The sequence below is a fragment of the Tribolium castaneum genome, chromosome 7, assembly GCF_031307605.1.
Source record: "Tribolium castaneum strain GA2 chromosome 7, icTriCast1.1, whole genome shotgun sequence".
Taxonomy (NCBI): domain Eukaryota; kingdom Metazoa; phylum Arthropoda; class Insecta; order Coleoptera; family Tenebrionidae; genus Tribolium; species Tribolium castaneum.
The window spans coordinates 16654537-16665758 of NC_087400.1; the positions used below are offsets into that span (position 1 = coordinate 16654537).

Genomic DNA, 11222 nt, shown 5'->3' on the forward strand with positions numbered 1-11222 from the left:
TATAATATTATAAGCCACTTTAGCAGATCACTTAACCAGCATGGCGGATCCTTAATCGCAACAAGGGAGGGTATTTCCGCAAAAAATATTGAAGGCATTAGACCCTTATGTGAAGAATTCACTGCAGAAATCTCAGCTGCTGAGATTCCTTCAAAAAACTTAATAATAATGGCGGTATATCGATCTCCAAATCAGAACTTCAAGCACTTCATAGATAAAATTAATGAAGCACTAGAAAACCTGACACAAAGGAACCACTCTAGACGATACATTGTCGCTGGGGACTTTAACACCAATATTCTCAAGGATGGCGTCGAACAATCTTTATTAATCGAAACTTTCACAACATATGGTATGCAACCACTAATGAGAGAGGCATCTAGAACAACTGAAACTTCTTCTAGCTGCATAGATAATATATTTTCAAATATTAACATAGAAGAAATCTTCTCAAAAGAGACAAAAAGTTGGTGCATGTCTGATCACTACTGTCAAGTCCTGAAGATTAAGAACCCAGTGCAAGAACCTAGAAAACCAGAAAAACATATATACAGAAGAATAAATGAACAGAATACTTACTACTTTAAGGAGTACTTAACCGGAATTGAGTGGGCTCGTGTCTTCAAACACCGTAATGCAAAAGAGGCCTACACTGTCTTCCATACAACTCTGACAGCTGCCTTTGACAAATTCTTCCCTAGAAAAGAAAAAATTAATAAACCAAAATTCAATAAGAGACCTACGTGGATTAGTAAAAAAATCATGAGTATGAAAAATACACTAGAAGCTCTACAAACAATAGCAAGAGTTGAGAAAAGCCAACAATCAGCTGAGGTCTTCAAGTCATATAAACGCAGCTACTTCCAAGAAATTGAAGAAAACCACAGAAACTACAACGCTTATATCCTAAACAATGCTGATAATAAGCAAAAAGCCATTTGGAAAATCATCAATACAAAAACGAAGACAAGCAATACCAAAGAATGCAAATTGAATGCCGACGACCTCAATCTCTACTTTGCCACGATAGGAGAGAAAACGTCAGACAGTATAAAAAAAATCGACAAAGATCCTTGTGATTTCCTCAAGGCGTGTAAAAGCAATGCAAAATCGTTTTGGTTAGCGCCTGTTAGTGAAGAAGAGGTCACAAGACTGATAAGATCCTTAAAATGCAAAAACTCCAAAGATGTGTACGATATGTCTACGTCATTTTTGAAAGAAATACTCCTAGAAATTACAAATCCACTTACTATGCTCATAAACAAAAGTTTTATTGAAGGATACTTTCCTGACGAGTTAAAGGTGGCAAAAATTATTCCGGTTCCAAAAGAAAAAGGCGAAGTAGAAAACATCAACAAATTTAGACCAATCTCTATTCTACCTACAATTTCAAAAGTCTTCGAGGCTGCTCTGAAGAATCGTTTAATGAAGTATCTTGAGCAAAATGACTTATTTAGTGAGTCACAACATGGCTATAGAAGTGGTAGATCAACCATTACTGCAGCATTGGATCTATACAAGAAAATAACAAGAGCCCTAGATAACCGAGAAATGGTAGAAGTAGCGATGTGCGATCTAAGCAAAGCGTTTGACACCCTGCCACACAAGTTGATTCTACAAAAATTACAACACTATGGGATACGAGGGATCACGCAAGAAATTTTTAAGTCCTACCTTGAAAATAGAACCCAGATAGTAAAATGGAATGAAAAATGGTCAAAGCCTCTGCCAACAAGGTGTGGAGTGCCCCAGGGATCAATCCTCGGTCCACTGCTATTTATAATCTATGTAAATGACTTGCCTATCAATATGAGAGTGGATGGACAGTGTCTATATGCGGACGACACTTCCTTCTGCATCAAAGAAGAAACAGAGGATACGCTAAAACCAAAAATGAGAAAAATCCTTGAAGATGCCAATGAATGGTTCACAGCAAATAAACTGAAACTCAATGGAGACAAGACTCAGGAACTATTTATATCTTCAAAACCCACCAACGTCACATCGGTAAAATTCTTGGGATTTTACCTAAATAGCAAAGCATCTTGGAAGGACCACATTCAGGAAACCTGCAAAAACCTAGCATCAGCTTTATTCAGTATCAGAAGAATCAAGAATATCTCAACTCCCCAAGCTGCAAGGGTGACATACTTTGCTAACTTCCACAGCAAAGCCACCTATGGTATACTTCTATGGGGTACTTCATCAGATGCTGACAAGATCTTCGTCCTGCAAAAGAAAGCAATCAGAATCCTGTGCCAAATGAACTATCGGGAAAGCTGCCGCCCAGCCTTCAAACAACAACAAATTCTTACCATCCCTTCCGCGTACATATTGAGCTGTCTGAGGTACGTCCACAACCACCTCCACGAGTTCATCAAGAATGGCTCATATCACGAGCATAACACAAGACACGCTGACGCGCTCTCAACACCGTACCATCGGCTTAAAGTGTCACAGCACAGCATTGACCATTGGGGCCCGAAGCTTTATAACAAGCTTCAGGACCCGATGAAGAGACTAGCTCCGGCTCTGTTTGAGAAGAAGGTAAAGGACGCACTATTAGAAATGAGTTATTATTCTATCCAAGAGTTCCTGGATAACCCTCCAGATTTAAAATAAATGTATGTATTGTCCCATATACACTTACATGTACATAATTATATGACGCGCCATGTATTATTTATTGATGGCAATAAAATCTATAATCTATAGTAGGGCCCCTTCAGCACACAACCATTTTTTAAGGAAAATTCCCGGATTTTCAAGGGTAAACAGAAAAGCAGAAGAAATTGTGAAAACACCCCCGTTTTTAAGGTTTATTTTAAAATTAACATTTTCAAAGATTTTACGTTTTTCTGTTGGGCTACTGTAACACACATTGGAATACGATTCCGGCCAAACAAATTCAAGTATTTAAAATTAAAAATCAAATATTGTCACAGATTGAACAAATGAATTATATTAGAATTAACTAAAATTGCAGTTATCAAAAAGGATTTGTGTTCTTGACATAAATAAACCTATGAATAATTTATTTATTATTTTATTGATGATACACCTTTATTAATAGAAAAATATAAGAGTTAGCTGAATAAGTTGCCATGAAAATAATAAAAATATGAAAAACTTGAGTGATTTGCTTTTTAACAAACTTAAATTTCACCCGGTAACGTGAGCATAGTTTCGTCTGTGGTTGAAACTGATGTTTGGGACCCCTCTGGCGAAGTAGACCCATTGGATTCTTCACTCGAGCTTGAGGATGATGAATCATTTTCAGCTAGATCTCCGAGCGTTCTCTTAAAGGCGTCTAAACTAGCAGCACTTCTGAATCTTATTCTTATAAACAGAGCAACGCTCATCACTATTTCAACAGTTGTGTCATCAATTCTATCAATCTCCTGAACCGGCGGGCGACAATTCTGTATGAGATCAACGGTTATTCGCTTGTGGGAAGCCGTCACCATCATTTCGGTCTCTCCACCATTATTGAAAGACACAAAGGCCAATTGTTGAAACATTGCTCTTTTCCTTCTCTTTAACTGTAGAACTTTTAATTCGTCAATCAATCGACTATCAACACCATATCGTTTTTCTTGTACCATTGTTTTTCTGTAACAGATAAAGAAATGCATAAAAAGTTGTGTACCTAGCGTATTCAGCCACATAAAATAGGAAAGCCTCTTCCATGAGTTTTGAATTAATGAACCACAGAAGGAACCATCGAAATACACAAAAATTAATAACAATTCTCCTTACCTTATTTTGTGTTCTTCAATAAACGCAAGAAAAGTCACCGAAGAAAAGATGAAAGTGATTTGTTGTTGATAATATTTTGACGTAGTGATTTTGACATTTGACTTTGCCGGTTGCCCCATCTTTCGGTGTACTAGTGCAACATATAATGACAATTGACTTTCCGAAGTAGGCAACTCAGTTAACGTTTCTGCATACAATTTATCTATTTTTGAAAATTCAAAATTGTATTTCTAATAAATAAATCAGACCTTTAGATGCAGATTTTTCAACATCCGCGGTTGCAGATGCGGATTTTAAGAATTTTTTGGCGTAGAGGTGCAGAAATAAAATAGTAAGATAATAATAGGTGGTGGTGATATTTTTTGACCTTGTTTTCAAAGGTATGTTTAAGAAAAGCAAAACTATATGGGCTTGTTCGGCACACACCATTTTTTATCAGATCTACCCCGTTTTTCAAGGTACCTTTGTTAAAAGTTAAAATTCGCTTTTTGCCCTGTTTTTCTATTGTGCCCCTATAGTACACAGCCACTTTTAAGGTAAAACACCCCGATTTTCAAGGTAGTTAAAAAAGTAAAAATATTAAGCAAATTAGCCCCGGTGTTCAAGGTAATCTAAAAAAACTAATAAGGCCCCATAGCACACAGCTATTTTTTAAGTAAAACACCCCTGATTTTCAAGGCAAACAGAAAAGCAGAAAAATCATGAGCCACTTGAGCACACAGCTACTTTTTAAAGAAAAACACCCCGATTTTCAAGGATTAATATCCAAATGGTAATGTATCAAAGTTTTCTAGAATAATTCTCTTGTCATAAATAAAACCAAATTCTTTTGTTTCTATTTTATTTAAAAGTTCTTTAGTTTTAGTATCTCTGGTAATTCGATTATATTGTGTACTGATTTTTTTGTCTTTCTTTTCTAAAATATTATTTATACTATCGGAATTAATCTTTTTGGACGTTTCATAATTTAACGTAAATCCTTTTATTTTACAAACAACTTTACCTGTGTTTGTTTTATAACAATAACTTTTAGGACCTGTTGATAACCAGTCAACAATCCATACATCCTTACCTAATTCGTCTGTCCAATCTCCCAATAGACAGCCTGTTTTAACAGTGTTTTTTCCATCATCTATATATACAATGCTATCTGTATCATAATATACTACACTTTCTCCTAATATATCTAACATTTCGTACAATCTTAGTCTAGCATTTGCAGTTGTAAAAGCAGCTATGAATATATTGGTATTGAAATTATTTTCTACATAGCAATCTTTATACTTGTAATCAATTTGTAACATATTTTCATTTATTTCATTGATATGTATATTATCAAGTCTGTCATCTAATAAAATTTCATAAAATCTTTTAACATCTGTAACATATTCTGTTGCGCCCATATTTTGTCTTTGCCCAAATTTACCCCATAAGGAATTTAAGCATATTTTCGCAACAGCCCTCTTTCCAGGATTATTTTCTATTTTACCCAATTCAATACCTAGAATTTCTTTTACAGCTTTTCTATATTCTTCTTCTGATTCAAAATCATTTCTCCATTCACTTGTCTCTAACTTTATTTTCATAAATGCTTTTACATATCCTTTAAACAAATAACTCGATTTTTTTTCAAAATGCCAAACTTCATCAATACTTATTATTTTATAGCCTTTTTCAATTGCTTTTTCTACTTCGTTGGTACACCAGGTTCCTCTGATAATTCTTTGAGATTCCGTATGAGAACATTTATCTTTTTGATTATTTAATTTTGCGCACAATTGACATAATGGAAATGTTAGCTTTTCATCACCAGATTTGGTTTTATTCTTAACAGGTAAAACGGGGTGATACAATCCTCTTGGCGGTAAAATTGCACATTTTATTAAACCATACCAATCTGTATTATACGTACGAGGTTTGAATATTTTAGTAGGATGTCCAACTGGATAATCATCGTAACATTGTACTGTTGGATATAAACTGCAAATATCTATATATTTCATTTTCTTCCCCTTAACGCGCAATTTTGTTGCATTCGTTCTTCCTCCAAAGAATGCGTTTCTAGGATTAAGTTCTTCCAATTCCTTAATTTCTTCTTCAATTTGTTTCATTTCTTTCTTATATTCTTTTGACTTCGTCCACTCACATTCCCACATTTCTATTAAGTTATAACCAGCTTTTTTTAATTGCTCGCTTCTTTCTATTGTTTTCTCATAAAGATCTTCCATAGTTGTTTTATTCTTATTATTAATAAAATCTGAACTATAACATGTTGTACAACCGTGCCAAAAACAACCGTGATATTGGTAAACAGTATTGGATTTTTCATCAAACCCGTCAACTTTTGATCCACATATTTTCACTTCACCATTGTTCAAAGCGTGTTTTATATTTGGATTATGAAAACTATTTAACCATGAAATAGACTGTTGAGAATATTGATCTTTTTTTAGATTATCAACAACAGCTATTGTATCTTTCTTAATATATTTTGATCTATATATCGCCAAGCAAACACCTGCAATAGTAATATATCTAAAAGGATCTATATTAGCAATTTCTAGAAACTGATTTCTTAATTCAAGACATCCTCTTCTTAATATATCAACATCAGAATTACAATAATCATAAAGTTCTTTTTTAAAATCAAACAAATAATTTTCTTTTCTTTTTTGTTTATGCCATTCTAAAAACTCTTCCCTTTCTTTTGGTTTCATAGAATTAACACCATAGTATTTTGTATCAGGTATTTTTCCAATATAGTTCTGATTTTCCGTTGTATTGAAGAAATGTGGAAAATAACCTTTTTTAAGTTCTTTTAGACCGAATGTTTTAGGGAAATTTTTTAAAGGTCCTTGAACAAAATTACTACTATCAATAATTCTTAAATTAATTGATTTTATTTCCATTAACATTATTTTAGATCCGTTATATACGCAGAAAGGTTTAATACCGTTTTCAACGCAATGTTTTAAAATAAAGTAAGAATCATAACCTTTAGAATAATGTGCGATAGCTGTATATCCTTTATCATCTCTAGAAATTAACCATTTGCAAAAATCTTCGTTACTCTTAAAAGAATTAACATTTCCGCTAAAATCGTGAGATATAATTAAATTAGCGATGTGTTTGCCTGTTTCTTGCATCGCTTCATAATCAAAGAATAAATATTTTTTTGTATAGGTACAATGATTTGTATGCTTTGTAGAACCACAGTTAACACATTTAAACGGTTTCGTATCATTCAGTGGTTTTTTATTACAATTTTTGCAATCACAGCATTGATAAACCCAATAGTTTTTGTTTTCAATTTTTTCCTTAGAGTATATTATAGTACACCCTTTTTCGTTACAATTTTTACAACCTTTTACTGTGTATTCCTTGTCATTTTCTTTTATTTTTGTTTGGCAGATTCCACCTTTTTGTCGTTTCCATTGCATATAACATTTATGTTTTAATATTTCAACTTCTTTACAACAATTTCGACATTTTTCCCATCCACATCTGTGTTCTTTACAACCCTCTTCTATCATTTTGTTACCTTTTTCAATTATTTGATTACCCTTCTTGTTATTTCCTTCTTCAATCATTTTATTTCCTTGTTCAATCATTTTTTTACCTTCGTCAACCATTTTATCACCTCTTTTGAGTATTTTATTACACTTTAAGCATTTATGAAATCTTTCACAAACTTCTGAATGATTTTCTAAACATTCTTGATTAAAACAGTATCTATTGCATTTTTCACAATATATTCTAGAGTCTTCTTCGTGTTTGGGGTTAAAACACATTAGGCACATTTTCTTTTCTTTTTTGCATTTATGGTCGTCTTTGATTTGATATGGTTTATCACATTTTTTACAATAATAAGACTGACCGTAGAAACCTGTCATACTATTGATTGTATCGAAATGATTTCCATTTTTATATAAATAAACTTTCACATCTTTTTCAGGTCCTGAATATATTATAGAATTAAAACATTCGGCTGCTACGATTTTTATTTGAATATTTAATAATCTTTCTATATTTGCAATATCATCTAAAGTAAAATAATTTCTATTATATTCCCCAAGTTGATTACATAGTTCTTGAGCTAAAGTAGTTTGTAAATTTCTTCCCATTCTTATGTATCTTATATCATTATGATCATATTCTCTACCAAGTATAATATTTGTATGATAAGTTAATCCAACAATAACAGCTCTTGGGCAACATAAATTATCTTTGTTTTTTATCGGTGTTATGCTTTTTTTTGTTCGTGAGTCTTCTGCTATATTTAGCAATCTTTTCGCATTAGTAGCACCTCTAGGCATATTAACTACTTCAGTATAAAATGTACAACCGTATATATCTAAATCTTGATTTGAAGTTAAGATACTCTGAATTTTGTTTAATAAATTGTCAATATCAGAAGTTCTTGATAACCCTGTGGAAATAGGGGACCAAAGATCATTGTGATTAACTACTATATTTAATAAATCTCCTTCTTTGAAATTTGTTTTCTCTTTTACTATTTTAATCATTTCATTTAATCCCTCTCTAATGACAGTAATTTTTTTCATAATTAAGCCTGAAAGATCAGGCTCGGATGATTCTTCCTCTTTCAATAATATAACTTTATAGTAAACTTTATGTTTCCTCCATCTTTTGGTGTATTCAGCATTTGTTTCTATTATTTTAATTTTAGATTTTTTCGAAAACTCTGTAAAATAACTATCTTCAAAAGCGAACGGTTGGTCGTTAATTTTTTGTAATAATTCTGCCTTCTTCATTTTAGAGTAACCTTTGATATTCTTTTCTTTAGCAATTTTTCTTAATTCTTTTATCGTTGTATTCTGAGTTGATTCGTTTTTTGACATGGTTTCCTCTAATAATTCCTCTAAACTTTGCGACCCGATTTCTTTAAGAACAGTATTTAAATTCGCTTCGCTCATCAGGGCATTATCTGAAATTTGATTCACTAGATCTGTCTTTTTACTATTTTGCTTTATCTTTAGACCTAGTTTTTCAGCAATTGATTTTAATTTTTTAATATTGAGTCTATTTAATTTATTAAACCAATCGCCTGCATTGATGAGCTCTTCTTTTAGAATTAATTTTATAAGATCTAATTTAGTCTTTGAGTTATATTGCGAATAGTTTTTTAACCCCATCTTTTTTGCGATGGCTTTTATTTTTTTTAAACTTAGTTTATTTAGCACAATCTCATTATTTGATTGTGGTGTTAAAAAATATTTATCCATCGAGGACGACTCATGTGTCAAAGGTGAACTCTTATCTGAACTCGATGACGAATTGCCTTCACTAATTTGTTCAATTATGTCACCCACTTTTTTTAAATCACCTTTAGTAAGTTTTATAATTTCCTCAAGTGTCATTTTACGAAGCTCATCTTTCGAGAGCCCCATTTATTAGGGAAAAAATTATTCAAAAAAATTTATGAATGAGATTATCCTTTTAAGTCGTTAATATATTTTTCTAATTTTTCATGCCATATTTTTTTGAAATGTCTTTTTTTATATCGTATCGGAACATCCATAAAACATATATTACAAGTAAATTTATCATTTCGTCTTTTTTTACAATCATAACACACGTATCCGATTCCATATTTCTGATTTTTACTTTTAACAAAATTTGAATGAGATTTTATGGTTTGACAAATGGAACATTTTCTTAATAACGACTCATTATTCGGAGATGTTTGTTCATGATCAATCTGACAATCTTTATTCCCCATTTATTAGAAAGATATTATTTCATAATAAATGGCTCATACCAAAAGGGAACAGTCAGCTAAACAAAAGATAAATATAATAATTAAAAAAGATTATACCTTAACAGAGTCTAGTATTCCATCAGTTAAGAATTTAAATAATATGCGATCAAGACAATTAGCGTTAAATTTTTTAGCACAAAAAGGAGATCCTACTTCTAAAAATATTACTTTAAAAGAGTTTGCTAAACAGAATAAAATTGGTGAAAACACAATTAGGAATCAAATAAAATTTCTCACTGGTGAAACACTAATTAAACATAACACAAAATCAAACAACATAGAACAATATAACAAAAAACAGAAACAAATTAAATCTAAACACAAATCAAACACATCTCAATCAGATTACAAAGCTAATTCTCAGCATACTGCTGGCAGTACAAAACCCGAAGAAGAATTTGATAAAATGTTTGATAAAACTATGAATTCCCTATCTAATAAATAATGGCACTAATTGATGTTGCAGATAAAAATCAGATAAAAATTATTCAAAATAGAATAAAAAAAGACTGTATTGAGTTTAATAGTTTATCTGTTGGTAATAAAGTTAAAGCATCTAATCAGCTGTATATGGAAAACAGAATTTTAAAAGAATTAGGAAATGCTGCGGTTGAAACAATAGAAAAAATGGATGAAGAAATTGAGTACAAAGATAATAAAATTAATGTGTTGGAACAAGAATTAAAAGAGGTAAATATTTATGATGAAGAAAAAATAAACGCGTTACTGAACAAAAATCCTGTTATTAGATATAACAATAAAGAACGAGCAAAAAGACGATTAGCAAATACTCTTTCTCTAGTTAATAAATGACTGGCAAGGCCAGTCCAGTGTCGAAGACGACGATGAACACAGCGAATTTATTAATCAAGGCAAACTTAAAGATTGTGGAATTAAAAAAAGAAAAGAAAAAAATTATATTTATTTTTATTTGTATTATTTCAATAATTCTTATAATAATGTTAATTGCATTTCTTCTTCGTATATCCCCTCTTTAATTTTTTCGCCGTTAAGATCAGAAACAAAATAAATCCAAACATTATATACGCGTTTTTCTACAACTGTGAATATTTCTTCAGTCCAGTTTGTTTTTAATTTGTTACGAAAAATATCAACCATATTAGACAATCTAATTCTATCACCAACTTCAAATTTTGGTTTTTTATTTGTTAATGTAATCATATATACGGTTTCTAATAACTGCCTTTCATTTTCTTTATTAACATCTTTTGGTTTCATTTTAATCGTAGAATGATAACAATTGTTATAAGATTTTATAATTTTTGGAAGTAACGAAAGCCAATTAAAACTGTCATACAATATTGGCTTGAATTTATTTCCTAAAGTACGGTTGAACCTCTCAACAAAGAAAGCTTTATTTTTTGTTCCAGTACTATAAAGATTGATATTGTACTTATTTAAAACGATTCTCATATCTTTATTATAAAACTCTTTTCCTCTATCAGCATGTAAATTTTTCGGTGGATTGTGTTTATCTTTAATCGCTTGTTGTATGATTTTTAAAAACGCGTTAGCTACTTCTAATCCTGATTTAGTTTTTAAAGGTTCTACCCATACAAATTTAGAAAAGGTGTCTTCAGCGACTAGAATATAGATAAAACCGTTATTGATCTTTTTAAATTTATTAAAATCATTCGGCTTCGTCTTCGACTCTGTCTTT

The 11222-nt window shown here is 31.3% G+C and overlaps 1 long non-coding RNA gene across 5 annotated transcripts; it reads right to left on the bottom strand.

The window, feature by feature from the left end:
* Positions 1-308: 308 nt before the first annotated feature.
* On the bottom strand, positions 309-3896 carry LOC135266653 (uncharacterized). 5 transcript variants are annotated; one of them, XR_010334771.1, is made up of 5 exons: positions 3760-3896; positions 2127-3612; positions 1675-2069; positions 580-697; positions 309-526 (listed from the first exon to the last, which is right to left on the bottom strand). It is a non-coding gene; the product is annotated as an uncharacterized LOC135266653 (long non-coding RNA). The 5 variants fall into 5 exon arrangements; XR_010334770.1 differs by having other exon boundaries at positions 1675-2079; XR_010334768.1 differs by having other exon boundaries at positions 1675-2229; positions 2316-3612; positions 3760-3895.
* Positions 3897-11222: the final 7326 nt, after the last annotated feature.